The sequence below is a fragment of the Phacochoerus africanus genome, chromosome 10 (genome assembly GCF_016906955.1).
Source record: "Phacochoerus africanus isolate WHEZ1 chromosome 10, ROS_Pafr_v1, whole genome shotgun sequence".
Taxonomy (NCBI): domain Eukaryota; kingdom Metazoa; phylum Chordata; class Mammalia; order Artiodactyla; family Suidae; genus Phacochoerus; species Phacochoerus africanus.
The window spans coordinates 124759393-124774996 of NC_062553.1; the positions used below are offsets into that span (position 1 = coordinate 124759393).

General features: G+C 40.3%; 1 protein-coding gene across 1 annotated transcript in view; it reads right to left on the reverse strand.

The window, feature by feature from the left end:
• The window catches only part of BMPR1B (bone morphogenetic protein receptor type 1B), a 224090-nt gene extending 208847 nt beyond the window's left edge, over positions 1-15243 (reverse strand). The window contains exon 1 of the mRNA XM_047799043.1: positions 15147-15243. The gene's annotated coding sequence lies outside the window, so the exon portion shown is untranslated. The remainder of the gene's footprint in view (positions 1-15146) is intronic.
• Positions 15244-15604: the final 361 nt, after the last annotated feature.

Sequence of the window (15604 nt, forward strand, 5' to 3'; positions counted from 1 at the left end):
GTCATTTCCCATCTGATCTCTATGGTCTTGGTGAGAGAAAAAAGCCAGTGAGTGTTCCTGAAAAGCACAGTGTATAAAACACTGGCCTCAAGTGAACCTACCTATATTATATTATGCTACAAAAATGAACTGTGTACCAGTGGTTTACAAGTGAATCTCCACTGGGGGGAAAAAAAAATCAAGAAGCAACAAAGAACAACTGTGGGCTCAGCCTAAGGGAGGTGGCAGCAATGGATGGGGTCTAAACCAAACACATAAGTGCTAAAAATAGAGCTGTCACAGAATGTAATTCATTAATGGATGTAAAAGTTACTCTGAAAATAGAAAAGCTCTTACAAATAGAAAATGCTCATACCTACAGGGAAGCAAGGAATTAAATAAAGGGTGGGATGAGAATGCAGTATTGTTTTTCAAGATCAACTGGAGTCTGTATTATGCAATGTGGTCTCATTTTTGTATTTGCATTTGCACTATTTTAAGTTCCCAGAATAACATTCAGAAAAATGTACAAACAATGAATTACAAAGTAAACCACAACTGTACTCATTACACTTAAATATGTACTACGTAAATCTCAAATGACTAGGAAAAAAAGACTCAAATAAGCAAACAGATAAGCAAATAAGATGTCCTTCAGTAGAAGGTGGACGGGTAAACTGTGGTATATCCACATAACAGAATTTTATTCAGTGCTAAAAAGAAATGAGTTCTCAAGTCATCAAAAGATTATGATCATTATACAACTACAGATGTGATAAATTCATTTGAGTAATAAAAAAATGGAAAAAAAAAAGACATGGAGGAGACTTCACATGCATATTAGTAAATGAAGGAAGTCAAATCAAAAAGGTTACATACTTTATGATCACAACTATATGTATAAAAAGCAAACCTATGAAGCCAGTAAAAAGATTAGTGGTTGCCAAGGGAGGGGATAAATAGGCAGAGTCTTCTGGATTTTTAGGGCAGTGGAAATACCACAGTGATAGGTACATGCATGTCATACCTTTGTCCACACCTACAGTGCACCACCACCACCACCACCAAGTGTCGACTGTTACAGAAACTATAAACTTTGGGTGATTGCAATGTGTCCGTGCAAGTTCACCAACTGCTGCAAAAGTACCATTCTGGAAGGGGATGCTGAGAGTGAAGAATGTGTGGGAGCAGCGGGTATACACCCATCTCTACACCTTCCCCCTCGATTTTGCTGTGAACCTAAAACAGCTCTTAAAACATAAAGCCTTAATATAAATAAACAGACAAAAACAAAACATCCAAGAACTTTCTGGCTTCATGACCTGCACATGTGAAGCACTTATTCATGCTTCTACTTAGAGGCTGGAACACTTTGAGCAAAATAACATTTCTTAAGACAGTATTAATCCGATACTCATTTTGCAGAAGTCATTTGATCCTCAGCAACTGTATCCTACAGGAATGAACACATCCATTTTGTAGATAAGAAAAATTGAGGCTTGGTTAAGAAATCGATCTAGGACTCATCAAGGGGGAAGATCTAGCAGTCCACAGATCTTTCCTTTATGAGGCTGTAGTGGCCTCTTGAAGACAGGATTACACATTCCAAAAGCTGCTTCTTCCACCACTAAACCATTATGTCTCAAAGGTCTAAGTATCGGTCAATTCAGTCAAAATTTCACAAATCTGAATAGGTTTACTTTTACGATCTCTGGCTCTTATTAAAGGAAATTACCTGACAGCCCCCATCAGGTACTCTTTTTCTATCACCTCCCAGTAAAGCTCAATGAGCTTCAGATGCCTCTACCTTCCTGTAAAGCTACGTTCCCTAAAGGGAATCCCAACTAACGTTTTCATAAGCAATGAGGAAAGAATTTAATGGAAAATACTAAAACCGAGGGCTGAATGAGAGTTGTTTTTCTCCCCACAATAAGAATTCTGGAAAAGACATACAACCCGCTCCAAATACTCAGCAGGAACTGGAGAGAGGACCAAAAAAAAAAAACCTGCAAAAGTGATATGAAGCAGTCTGTGGCACGGTCTTCTGTACTTGATAATGAAACTGAACGTTTCTCCTTTAAAAGGTTGTGATTTTTAAAAATTAGAGCTGTCTTTAAACGCTACCATAGAAGAGGCATGTATACACGAAAGTCAGAGATAATTAACACCTATTTCTTTTCTATCAATTAGGAGATCTTTGTTCACCAGATTCAAAATCTGGTGACAATTTTGATAATTTTGAATTTCCATTATTCCACATGTAGCAGCTGGGGAAGCCCAAATTATTTTCTCTGAGGAAGTACCATCGTTTCTGTCTGGCACACAATTAATAGTCTGGAAAGAATGAATTTTCAGGTGGAGAAAAATTAGAAATATAAATCCATCCTTGAAACGAAAAGCTCATCTCTTAACTCACTTTACCTTTTGTCTTTCCCAGAACACAATTTATTGCCAAGTACATTGACCCTAAGTTAAATATTTCACAAAATAAAGCAATGTTTAATTACCTGTTTGATGGCACACCTTTTGCCTACCTTCATTCACTCTTGTCAGAGACACTAATAAACTGCTTTAAACCTTGCACAGCCTCCAGACCGGCCGCACAGCCACACCCACACTGCTCAGAAAGAAATGCTCCACCACCTCCCACCCCAGGCTCATCTCCCTGTTCTACACAAGCCCAGGCAAAGACTGATTTAGCAAATCCAAGCTGAAACCTAGACACCTGTAGTTTAAGAGGGGAGAGGGGAAAAAAAAAAAAAAAAAGCCCAACTGAAAAATAAAGAGGAAAAAAAGGCCCCAGGAGATTCTGTCACGCAGCCTGCATTCTGGACTACAGTTTCCCATTTACAAATGATAAAATCTAAGCTCAGAGAGTTACAGAAGTTGCCAATGTCACATGGTCAGCTATAAAGGACCCCAGAGTGTATGGACCTCTGAGCTCTTAGCGAACCTGAGCTCCTCAAGGGTGAGAACTACAACGCCTCATCTCTTCTTGTTGTTCCTTTTTATTTTCCTTTGTTCTTAACTTCTATCTCAGTGAGAAAGATTAGATACCTCAACAGTGCTCTCTGCTCATCTAGTTTCAGGCAGAAATATTGGTTTTGTACTTTAAATACACTATTTGCCTTGGGAACTGAGAACGTGTGCCCTAGACTGAGGAACCGGGCAGGTTCCTTCTCTTGCGCTCTTTCTTCCACATTCCTCATTTCGGGTGTCCTTTATGCTTCTCAACTCACCTGCTTCTTTGGTGGGATGACTGCACAAATACCAGCTGGTAAGAACAAGGGCACTCCGATGGGTTGGAACTCTAAGTACCGACTATAGTCAGACAAGTGTGAGCACCTGGTTTGACAGGGGAAACAAGCTATAACCAGGAAGAGACTTCAGGGCAGAAGTGTGGGGTCAGAAAGTGCTGGCTAAAAAATCTGGGCTCTCCCTGGTCTGGTGTGTGTCACTGGACGTGCTACCTGTTCCCAAGAGCAACATGTCTGTCTCACGGGATTGTGAGAATTAAATGAATTTGCATATGTAAAGGACTTAACACCTAACGCAGTCCAGGAGTTGCAGCGACAGGTGCAGCAGTATGATCTGAATGGGTGAGAACTAGAAGAAGCAAGGGAAGCCTGTTAGGGCAAGCGTAGCTCTGGACTGAAACCATGAATAGCCAGAGGGGATGTGTTGGAGGCGGCCTCTTTTCCACGAAGAGAATGACACTGCAAGAAGGAATGGTGCTAAAGGAGCCAAGACAGGCCAGAAATCAAATCAACTAACCACCCCTGGCTACTTGTCCAGCTGGTCCTAGTATCACATGAAGGTATGTGTCCTGACAACAAAATCCTGCTTGCTAGCAAGAACATTGCTTCAGCTAACACGTTTGAATTTAATATCTATTCTACCCCTAATCACAGGGCGGTACAAGTAAAGAAAGAATCCGGCCCTCAAGGAACTTCTAATCTAATAGAGTAAGTCACATAAGTGACAGCCACTCATTAGTTCAAAGAAGCAGTTATCGAGGAAGAACTGTGACGATGTTTTTTAAATACGCTTCTTCCATGTCAATACTCCTAAGCGATCTTACACCAGCAAGTCTTTCATTTTATCCAGCTCGTTAAATCTACCCTCACTGCTACATAAGCATGTCAGCAGTATGAAGTCCATCTAGTAGTTACAGCTGGAATTTTGTTAACTCAAAAATAATACTTGTTACCAGAGTCCAGGAGATGCAGCTTAAATTTTCTTACCAGACTTATTCAATATACACATAATTAATCTCCCATCTTGGAGTGAGAGCAATCAACCTAAATGTAATTCACAAGCATACACAGATTATGACTGCATTTCTTTTCTACTAAAAGTCAGTATCCTCTCCGGAATATGAACTTTTGAATATCATAATATAAACTGCAGGTTCTCATCTCAAAATAGAGCATTTAATGTTGGCTTTTTGACTTGACTAAAAAATTCAGTGACCGAAGCTAAAACCTGTCAATTCAAAATTCACTCATAATTCATAATTTTATGCTATTCTTAAGTATATGTAGGATAAGTTCAGTTCTTTCCACTGAAAAATCAATTCTATGTAGCTCATTTCAAATTTGCTCCAGTGCTTTCTGTAAGAAGCTTTCCCCTGAGCAATTTTTCCACTATGTATTAGATGCCTCACTCATAAAAATGAAGTCTCATCTATCAAACGAAGTGATACATGAACACAATGGAAAAATTGATAAAAGTTTGAAATTACTACTCTCTGACAAATTTGAGTTTTTTTTGGGGGGGGAGGGGGGAGGGTTGAACTGGAGATACAGATACTGGCCTACATCGCAGCCACGAGGGATCTCTGAAGCACTGAACGAGGCCAGGGATCGAACCCGCAGCCTCATGGATACCAGTCAGATTCGTTTCCACTGTGCCACAATGGGAACTCCCAAATTTGACATTTTTAAAAGCTACAATTTTCCTTTCATTTTTTACTGGGATTATGAAAAATGTTTTACATTCTTACATTGCTGAACAAGAATTAACCAATCCCCACTCAAAAAGGGAGTGACGACAACAACACTCTGAAAAATTAAAAAGAGTTTGTTGCTGAAAGATTCATTAGCGGGAACTCGAATATACTCCCTGAGAGTCCACGGCAGGATTCCCTTCTTTTAGCAAGGGTTATACATGATTATCTGTGAGATCACTATAATGTGAAGAGTCTAGATTTATAATCAAACAGGGAATTATAAAAAGTATTCTTTCATTTTCTCATGTCAGGAACTTTGATCTCTCTTGTTTAAAATACAATGCAGAATTTTACATAACCCAGTAAAAGTCATTATGTCCTAGTTATTGCTTTTTTTTTTTTTTTTTTGGCTTTTGAGGGCCATACCCGCGGCATATGGAAGTTCCCAGGTCTAATCAGAGCTGCAGCTGCCAGCCTATGCCACAGCCACAGCAATGCCAGATCCGAGGCGTGTCTTTGACCTACACCCCAGCTCACGGCAACGCCAAATCCTTAACCCACTGAGCGAACCCAGGGATCGATCCTGCTACCTCATGATTCCTAGTCGGATTCGTTTCCACTGCGCCATGACGGGAATTCCTATTACTCTTTTTTTCCACTACAAAAAACAGACACATATAGAAGGTATAGTTTGTCCGTGCAAATCACAGTAGTAAATTATTATGCAAAAAGATAAAGTCTGATAAAGGCACAATATGTAAAGAACTTTTCGGGTAGGTCTATACCCGTTAAATAAATTTCTCTGATAAATGATTTATTTTCTTCACTATTTTACAGATTAGAAACAGATGCATTCATTATCCTACACATACATAATCCAGAGATTTTTTTTCACATAGTCTATTCCATTAGATTCTTACCTTTATGCTAAAAGTAAATATTTTTTTTTATCATCACCATGGAAAACAATTCTTATTTTCTATTTAAAGCTGGGACACTCAAATGCTGGAAAATCTGATAGTTTCAGAATAAAATTCAGGATATGTTACCTCTGTTGACGCAAACTGTAATTCTCATTGCTTTGCTAAGTTACACTGAACGAGAGGTAAAGCAAAACCTTTCAGGGAATGTGCTAAATGACAGTCACCCCTGTTTTCCCCAGTTGTGTTATGAAATGTTCCGTACATGGGGCCCATGTCATTACTCGATCTGTTAACAGTTTCACAGCTCAGAGCTGGGCTTCATTTGTTAAGCATCAAGCTGCCCTATCACTAGTATAGAGCTGAAAAGGTTGTTATGGTTCATAATGTAAAACTCACAAAAGTGCACAGCTGCTGTTCATATTCTCAAAGAAGTCTGTTGTAACAATGATGTCACGGAAAAAGGCTGGAATCTATTACATGTCTCAGACAGCCAAGCCATTCAATCTCTCCAGTCAATGCAGGTATACAGGTTGCACCATAAACATTATGGTAGCATTACAATAAGGCAAAAAGTTCATTACAAAAAAAAAAAAACAAATCACTGAGGGCAGGTTAATTAGGGCTTATTTATAGCTTCACTTACCACTGGAACCACCTAAAAATACAATGTCACCATCAAACTGACAACTCTATTGTGAATCACAAAGCTTTGCAAGAATTACAATACATATAATTAGGCCTTTGAAGGAAACGACACAAGGCCATCTAAATAAATAAAACAATTTCCCTTTACCTACCATACAAATCTATACAGGAAGTTGATGAATTCTCTGGTTTCTAGAGAAATGCAAAGCAATAATGCATTACTAATTTTAAGAGTTCATCTATGAATTTAAAACGAAAACAAAAACAAAACTGCTACCACTTGTCATGGCACAGAATGTCAGCTTCCCACCCTGGCAGATGGCAGAGGAGATGTAGAGGAGGAGCCTGGCTTCTTTCTTTCAGTCTTTTTCTTAGCAAAACACACAAACCATTTTCCAAGTGAGGATTTCTAAAGTGCATTTAGAGATATATAAATATTAGTTTATACTATATACATTTGCAGCATTTTGACTATTTCCATGAAATTCCAAATTAAAGAGAAATTCTGAGTATCTTTTGTATGTGCAAAAGTATCAATAGTATCTTTTGAATGTGCAAAAGATGCTATTAAAATGATTTCAATGCCCTTGAGATAAAAACAGAGCAGATGCCAGAGATGGAAGAACACCTGAACTCTAGCTCCAAATCTGCCACCTTCAACAAGTCATCTACCAGCATTCAATTTCAATGTCTTTTACTTTCAAAATGAAAACCACGAGAAACAATGGTACATGAAGTCCCACCTTCCAGCAACAGCATTAATATTTCTCAACCTACAGGCATCAGGTGTGGGAGGACCAAGCATCTGAACGACGACAGCTAAGCCATACGTGATTCAGGGCCCTGTTCTGAGCACTGAGCGCATGCTAATTCACTTAACCTTCTAACAAACCTTGTAGCAGGTACCATCATTATCCTCATTTAAAGATGAAGATGCGTTGTGAATGGAGTTTGTCTTGCCTTAAAACAGCAATTTATTCCTCACCGTTTTGGAGGCTAGAAGTCTGAAATCCGCAGGTCATGCTCCCTGTGGAGGTCCTAGGCGAGAATCTGTGCCTGTTTCCTGCAGCTTCTGGCGGCTTCCTCCCTCAAGTGTGTGCCTCCATCTTCACACACCTTTCTCTCTGTGCTGAGTCTTGTCCCTTTGCCTCTGTCTTAGAAGACATCCAGCCTGACTGATCTAGGGCCAGATCTTTTCCCCACAAGACTAGACAACTGCCCATTCTGCAGTATCCTTTGGAATGGAGAGGTCTGGCTGTTTGAATTTCCTAGTAATAGAGGAAAGTCAAAATTGAAGAGTGGAAGGGGAGTTCCCATCGTGGCTCAGTGGAAACGAATCCAACTAGTGTCCATGAGGATGCAGGGTTGACCCCTGGCCTCACTCAGTGGGCTAAAGATCTGAAGGCCATGAGCTGTGGTGTAGGTTACAGATGAAGCCAGATCCCGTGTTGCTGTGGCTGCGGTGAAGGCCGGCCACTGTAGCTCTGATTTGACCCCTCGCCCGGGAACCTCCACATGCCTTGGGAGGGACCCTAAAAAACAAACAACAGAACAGTAGAAGATGTGCTGATTGGGGACACTGCAGTGCCTTAGATCATAGCCGTTCTACATGAGGCACAATATGTGGAGAAAGTATTGAGTACTTCCCTAGTGCCTAATCATTTTTACGTTGTCCACAAAGTGCAAACATATCCTCAGTGTTACCAATAAGAGCATTTATCTGCATGGACATACTCTATCCAACGCCTACAACTCTAAGGCAAAAATTCTTAACACCTGCTTCTATTTGGAGTTGGACTATGAGGCTAGAATTTAGTCTATCCAATAATGGCATGCCATACGGTGACAGCAATAGTTAAACTTGATATCAGCTCTAAGATGGCATTTAAACATGGTACCTGTTGCATATAACTACACTCTGCAAATAAGATGTTTCTACCATGATTACTTACAGCTGAAGGCAAACCCTACTTATCAGTATGGAAACAGCTTTGTTTAATTTACTGCCTACTGAGACTTGTTTATTTGGTTGATTAATAATAAGTAAACAAAGAATAGTTTCAATCTCAGTAGCATGAAACATAAATATTCAGAAGTTCTAAAGTTTAGTATCTTGACAAAAGTGTGATATACTCACAAAATTTCCTACATGTCCCCATTTATTTTCAATAAAAGCACTTAGCTTTACAGATAGAAAAGACCTAATGTATTTTTTACTTTTTCATCAAAGCAGTCAAACATAGAGATTCTTCTCCTCCATTGTAATAGGCCATTTAGCTCTAAAATCTCTGAGAATTCAAACTCTTTCATTGTGTCTTCACGCAGCTGTAAAAATAAAATTATTCTGACTCCATTTAAATTCCTTCTGGCCCCAACATACACATGCATGCCAAAGTATACAAGATGAAAAGAAAAATCCACTTATAAGTACCATTGCTGCACAAAAACCAATCCCAGTCCTCCCTCTTCTTCCTCCTGAAGCAACAACAGGCAGGTAAACCTCAAACTAGACTCCCGTTTCCATCTTTTCTGACTGACTTCCAGTCCTTCACCTGCGCCGAGAACGATGCAATCAGAGACCTCCTTTTACAGTTAATAGCCACGATACAAGGTCAATGTGGAAACAGATTCTAAATCACTTGAAACGTTTCGGGCACAGCTGGCAGAGCACCTGTCAGATGTGGCTGAGTGATGTTGGAAACACAAAACAATGGAAGCAAAGGACTATTCATACAATTTTCCCCGCACCTTTTTCAGATATTTTAAATTTACTGAAAGACTCTGATGAGAAAGCAACAAACTAGAATTAGATTAGCATTTTATTTTTCTTCTTAAAAACAAGTAGCCACCCACTGAACATAAGCTCTGCACAAATGAACTGTTTCCATTTTTCACATATCTGAGACTGCTCAACAATTTCAGATATGTGAAAAAGTCCTATAAAATTCTAACCTTCTTTGTTTATGCTGTCCATACCACCTGCTGGCTTTAACCATCATTTTTAATCTTTTCAAATGTCTAGTATATTTTACAGATAAAAGTGGAAAATCTATATAAAGAAAATATTACTTCTGTGAGCTCCCAATGTGGTTCAGCAGGTTATGAACCTGACTAAGATGCAGGTTCCATTCCTGGCCTCGCTCAGTAGGTTGAGGATGCAGCACTGCCGTGAGCTGTGGTGTAGGCTGCAGACAAGGCTTGGATTCTGTGTTGCTGCTGTGGATGTGGCCAGCAGCTGTAGCTTCAATTTGACCCCTAGCCTGGGAACTTCCATATGCTACAGGTGTGACCCTAAAAAAAAAAAAAAAGAAGGAAGGAAATCTTACTTTGAACTTTACTATCTTGAACTACTCAATGTTTATTCAAAGGTTAGTAACCGGCACTTTTTTCTTTTATCACCTATAGGAGAGCCAGGGTGCACATTTCACAACTAAAATCTATAAGGTGCATAAAGAACGAACCAAGCTGAATTTCATAAGATATTTTACCAAACAGAACAAACCAAAAAAACATGGTTTCGATCACTAAAGTTCCAACATCCAAATGACGTATCTGACTTTCTACCTCTGAGATCTCACTTCTAATCAATCAACAAGCATGTACTGCATCTTGCATGTATAACGCAACTACTATCACTACCTCTAAAGTCAGATCAACTTTTCTGCGGGGGCAGGGTGGAGGGGCCCCCCCGCAGGAAAAAACAAAAGCAGACAAAAAATGAGTTAAAAAAAAAAATCTGTGCCAAAATCCAATCATTCCAGACTGAAAGTCTTAAAGAGGATTGTGAAAGTGAGAATGAACTTTAGTGGTGATTCTGGAGACCAACAGAGAACGAAGTAACAGAGCCTAGAAACATATTCAATTCCGCATAAAGGAGAGAAACGGGTTTGGTGCAATTACAGCGGCCTTAGTGCTAGCTAATGGCATGGTAGAGAAGCTCTGAAGCGAGCAGTAATCTAAGTTGACTAGCACTTCAGCAGCCTCATGTTAAGTCAGCCTATACGTTCTGTACCATTCAGTGACATTTTTCCTCACATGTTCAACAACTGTGATAAAGACAAAGAAAAAAAATCCTTTAAGAACTTAAAGCTCTGGTGAGACTACAGAAATTTTTATCACCAGGAACTATGGCATCTTGGGAAGATCATAATACGGCAGAAGGTCAAATTTATAATAAAGCAGATGTAAAAATTCACCAGACCCAGTGTCTAATTGCCTCCTGAACAATTTTTGCTTTGTTATTCCACAAGTGTTTGATTTTTACATCATGATTATAATAACCCCCGTGCATTAATATGGTTGACTTAGTTCCTAGACCAAAAAAGGGGGGGGGGGGCGGCACGTAGTATTAGATTAATTTATAAGAACGCTGTGGCTAGATGACAAATGTTAGGTATCGGTTTGCTTTGGACCTCACTGTGACAAAGTTCACGGATTTTACAAACTTGACAATGTCGAGAAACTCATACTGCATTAGGCTGGGGAAACTTCCAAATGTGCAAGTACAATAGGCACTCGTGTTCACTTTCACATTGTGGTTTTTAAATTTTCATGACAAGTAATAACATCACAGACCACCATGTTGTCAAGAGCCATTACTTTTATGTTGAAGAGTTTAGTTATTACCCTGGTTTTAAGTGCTCATTACTCCCTAATTATAAAAGCTGTAAAATCATCCTAGAGCAAAGGAGAAGCGTGGGGAAAACTTAAATTTGTAGTGGTAGCTCTTCTTGGCTCACAAACAAATTTCTCAATCTATCACTTTAAGCATCTGGTTCCATCAACACTTTTCTTCCCTTTTCTTTACCTTTTTAAAATTAATGTATAGTCGATTTACAATGTTGTGCCAATTTCTGCTATGCTGCAAAGTGACCCAGTCATACATATACATGCATATTCCTTTTCTTCTATTATCTTCCATCATCATCACCAATTTTCTTTTTTTTTTTTTTGTCTTTTTGCTATTTCTTTGGGCTGCTCCCGCGGTATATGGAGGTTCCCAGGCTAGGGGTGGAATCAGAGCTGTAGCCAACGGCCTACACCAGAGCCGCAGCAATGCGGGATCTGAGCTGCGTCTGCAACCTACGCCACAGCTCACGGCAACGCCGGATCCTTAACCCACTGAGCAAGGGCAGGGACCGAACCCGCAACCTCATGGTTCCTAGTCGGATTCGTTAACCACTGCGCCACGACGGGAACTCCCACCAATTTTCTTAATCCTTTTCTGAAAGTTAGTGATTTCCAATTTAGGATGTCAGAATCCTGAAAAAAATTATTCATCAAATAGGGGACACAATGATTAAAAGTTGAGATTATGGAATCAGATTGTCTGGGCTCTTTGGCAAAATTCGAAAACCTCTTTTTGGCGTAGTTTCTCTTCCACATAGGGTTGAGGTAGAAAAAGGGTACTGTGCAAATTATAATGTGCCTTTTTAAAGAGGGTTTGGTATATGGCAAACGTGGCTATTATTTGTTTGTCTTTTGTTGCCTAAGAATTCACAGCATCTTGACGCTACTAATAATTCCCTATGTTTGAAAGGCCATCAAAATTCATTACGTTCCCATCCTAAATTCCAAGGACCAAACAGGACCTTCTAAAAATCTGTGTGACTCTTGAAGTTCCTGTTGGGGCTCAACGGTAACAAGCCCAGCTAGTATCCTTGAGGATGCAGGTTGGATCCCTGGCTGCGTTCAGTGGGTTAAGGATCTGGTGTTGCCATGAGTTATGGTGTAGGTCCTAGACATGGCTCGGATCCCAAGTTGTTGTGCAGGCCGGCGGCTGCAGCTCATGTTAGACCCCTAGCCTTGGAACTTCCATATGCTGCAGGTGTGGCCCTAAAAAGAAAAAATCTAGGGACTCTGGACTGAGAAAGAGTATAGGTTCTTATTCCTGTTTCTCCCATTAGACTCCTACAAGTAAAAACTCTGTACATCATCCTACAAAATGCACATTAGAAGACTAAGAAAGTGCAGAAGGGATGACCAGTTAGGGACCTCATGATCCAAGAGGAACAACATGACTTTGAGTCCCCTCAATTCTTTCGCCACCTCACACGTCCTACGCTGAGGCACTACGATCTTCATTGTCCTCAGGGAGCTAATATGCAAGTGACAAATGTAGAGTCACATCCTGTAGCTATCAGTTTTAGCCTTTGTAGCCTGACTTAATTACTGGCTCAATTTGTGAAGCTTCTGCACATTCCTCCTGGTTCTGTCTTTTTTGTCCACCCAGGAAGATGGTTTATCTTCCATGAAGCAGTCATGCCCAATTCAATGTAAACCCTTTCTCACTGTTCACCTGAAAACTGATGAATGTGGCCGGCTTTTGTTCTTTATCTCTGGTTTCCGTTTTCCCTGTGAGGGTGAAGAGTGTTCTAGCCATAACATCCTTCACCCCAGTAAATACTGTTTACAACTATTGTTTAGAACCCAGCCAAAGAGGGGGTCTTACCTCACCGTCATTATAAGATTATGCCAGCTGTCAATCATTTCATTTCGTACTCGGGCATCTGCATTTAGGACTCATTCAGTCCAGATTTCACTATATATGGATTAATCTCTTACACATCCACCTCAACTTTCATTCACTGTTGTAATTTTTCCCTATTTTCGGCCCTTTAAAAAATAACAATATTCAAGATTTGCCTTTATAAAAAACCTAGGTAACTAAGATTTACTAAAAAATAAACTAGGCAAAACATGCACAGAAGGACTCACTGATCCAATCCCGTAACTTTGCTCAGGCCTCAGACCATGTTCCAGCCTCAACTCCCTCACTATCCCATGATACCTTTTTTAATCCCTCCTTAGCGCCGAGCCTGCAGCATATGAAAGTTCCCAGGCTAGGGGTATACTCAGAGCTACAGCTGCCGGCCTATGCCACACCCAGAGCAACAGAGGATCCAAGCCAAGTCTGTGACCTACACCACAGATCAGAGCAAATGCCAGATCCCGCCCCACTGAGCAGGCCCAGGGATCAAACCCGCATCTTCAAGGACAGTAGTTGGATTTGTTTCCACTATGCCACAATGGGAACTCCCCCATGTTACTTGTATTTAGTCCAAGAAGCTTATCCCATACCTCAAACTTGATCTTTGCCCTCCTTCCCAAACTACCATGTGTATTATGTGTGTATGGATATATTAAACTTCTAAAAATATACTAATTCATTTGTATACTATGCTTTATCTTGTATTCCCTAATGATTTCGAGTATTTAATTCATGTTCTCCAAATAAAATCTTAACCTCCTTGAAAACAGGAAGTAAATCATAATCTTATGATTTTTCTTCCACTATAAATAGCATGGTGCTAAAACAGCAAGCAGGTATTAGTTTATTCCTTCGGTGCATGACAACGGAATCACTGCTATTTCATGCGTTGAGGGCTGGGGATCAAGAGGAAAGCAGCAGGCAGTGCCTGTCCAAAGCGGTTTCCCTAGCACTGTGAGGGAGCCCTGGCACCATTTACATTGCGAATCAAATCAGAGATGCAATCAAGGCATCATGGGAAGACAGAAAGGAAGTGCCTAACCATGATGGGAAAGTGTCACCAAGAAGGATGCCCTTGAAACAGAATCATGAAGAATACGTAAAAAACTGCCAAGCAAAGTAGTAGTAATGATACTCAAGAAAGAAGAAACACCAGGAGCAAAGGAAGAGAATCATGGATGAGTGAGCAAGCAGACACACTGAGGAACCACAGGAAATTCAAAGGCTGTAAGTTTAACTATAGAAAGGGTACTAACCAGAGACAAGCAAAGAGCGGCAGTAAAGATCTGATGAAGTCAAAGGGCCCTACGTGCTACAGGATGTAATCCTGGAAGCATTAGGGGCCACGGAAGAGCGAGAGGTAGGATCGGATATGCCTGAAACGGTGGACAGCTTGGAAAGGGGGAAGTGGACAGATGTTTGGAAGCTACTTTAGAATGTAACTGAGAAATGGTGAGGATTTGAGCTAAGAAATTCATGGAATGGAATCGGGTCATGGAATGTATGGGCATGGGTGAAAACAGACAGAAGAGAGGCGAGCCAAGGACAGACCATGCAGTGTCAACATTTAACAGGGATCTTCCCTGAAAGTTGAATCCACTCTCGGCATGTGACTAAATTAATTTTTTTTTTTTCTATCGTTAAAACTGTAGTGCTCAGTGTATCAACAAGAAGAAACAGGTCAAGATCAACATTTTAAAGCCTCAACTGGAAACCCTGTTTATCTATCTACTGATCTTGGAATGTCTTTCAAACATGAAGTGTTCAGAGATAACAGAATTCCATCCTCCCTGCTCACTCCCAACCTGTCAAAGTGAAGGGACTGCAAACATACCTGTTCATCAGGTTCTCTTTTGAAAATGGGTACAAATAACATTCACTTGAAGGCAGTAAACAGAGTCTGCGGTCACTCTTTCTGTTTGGTCTCTGTATCATTTGACTTCTTGCCTTCAGGAGCACCTCCTCTCACCTCTACATCAGATTTCAAATCACTGCTTTAACGCCTTAGCCAGTCTTTACCTGACCTGCTTAGATATATGGTGACCTGCCTGCATACAGCTTGACACACAGAATCATCTTGTATTTTTTTCCCTTAAAACCAATGATGTCATTACCACGAGGTGAACTATGGCAAGTCCTTCTTGCTCTGGATACCAACCAGATAAACAGGCTGCTGCTAACCGAAGCATACGACCTTCTGGATGATTTATGCACTGCACATCCACTTCAGAGGCGTTCACTCTCTTGACCACTCTGAAACCTATAAAATAATAAACAGATCAATAACAGAAACAATTGCAGGACAGAAAATTCAACGCAAGGCTCACATTACATTTTCAGAAAAACAAAACACACATGAAACTGAAAACTCACCCCACGACTGGAGGCAATATAACGTGAGAAAGGTGAAGCACTTCCCCCTCAAATCATATGCCAAGATCTATGTATTGTGCTCATCCTATGAACCTGTGAGCATCCATGCACTATGCCTATTCTGGCAAGTGTATGAAATATCGCAGATTCCCTCCAGTAAAGCAACTGCCAGCCACCAAACAAGAACAGCATCTACTTAAAGGCTACCCTCTCATGGCTGAATGCTCAGCTCTCACAGTGCCT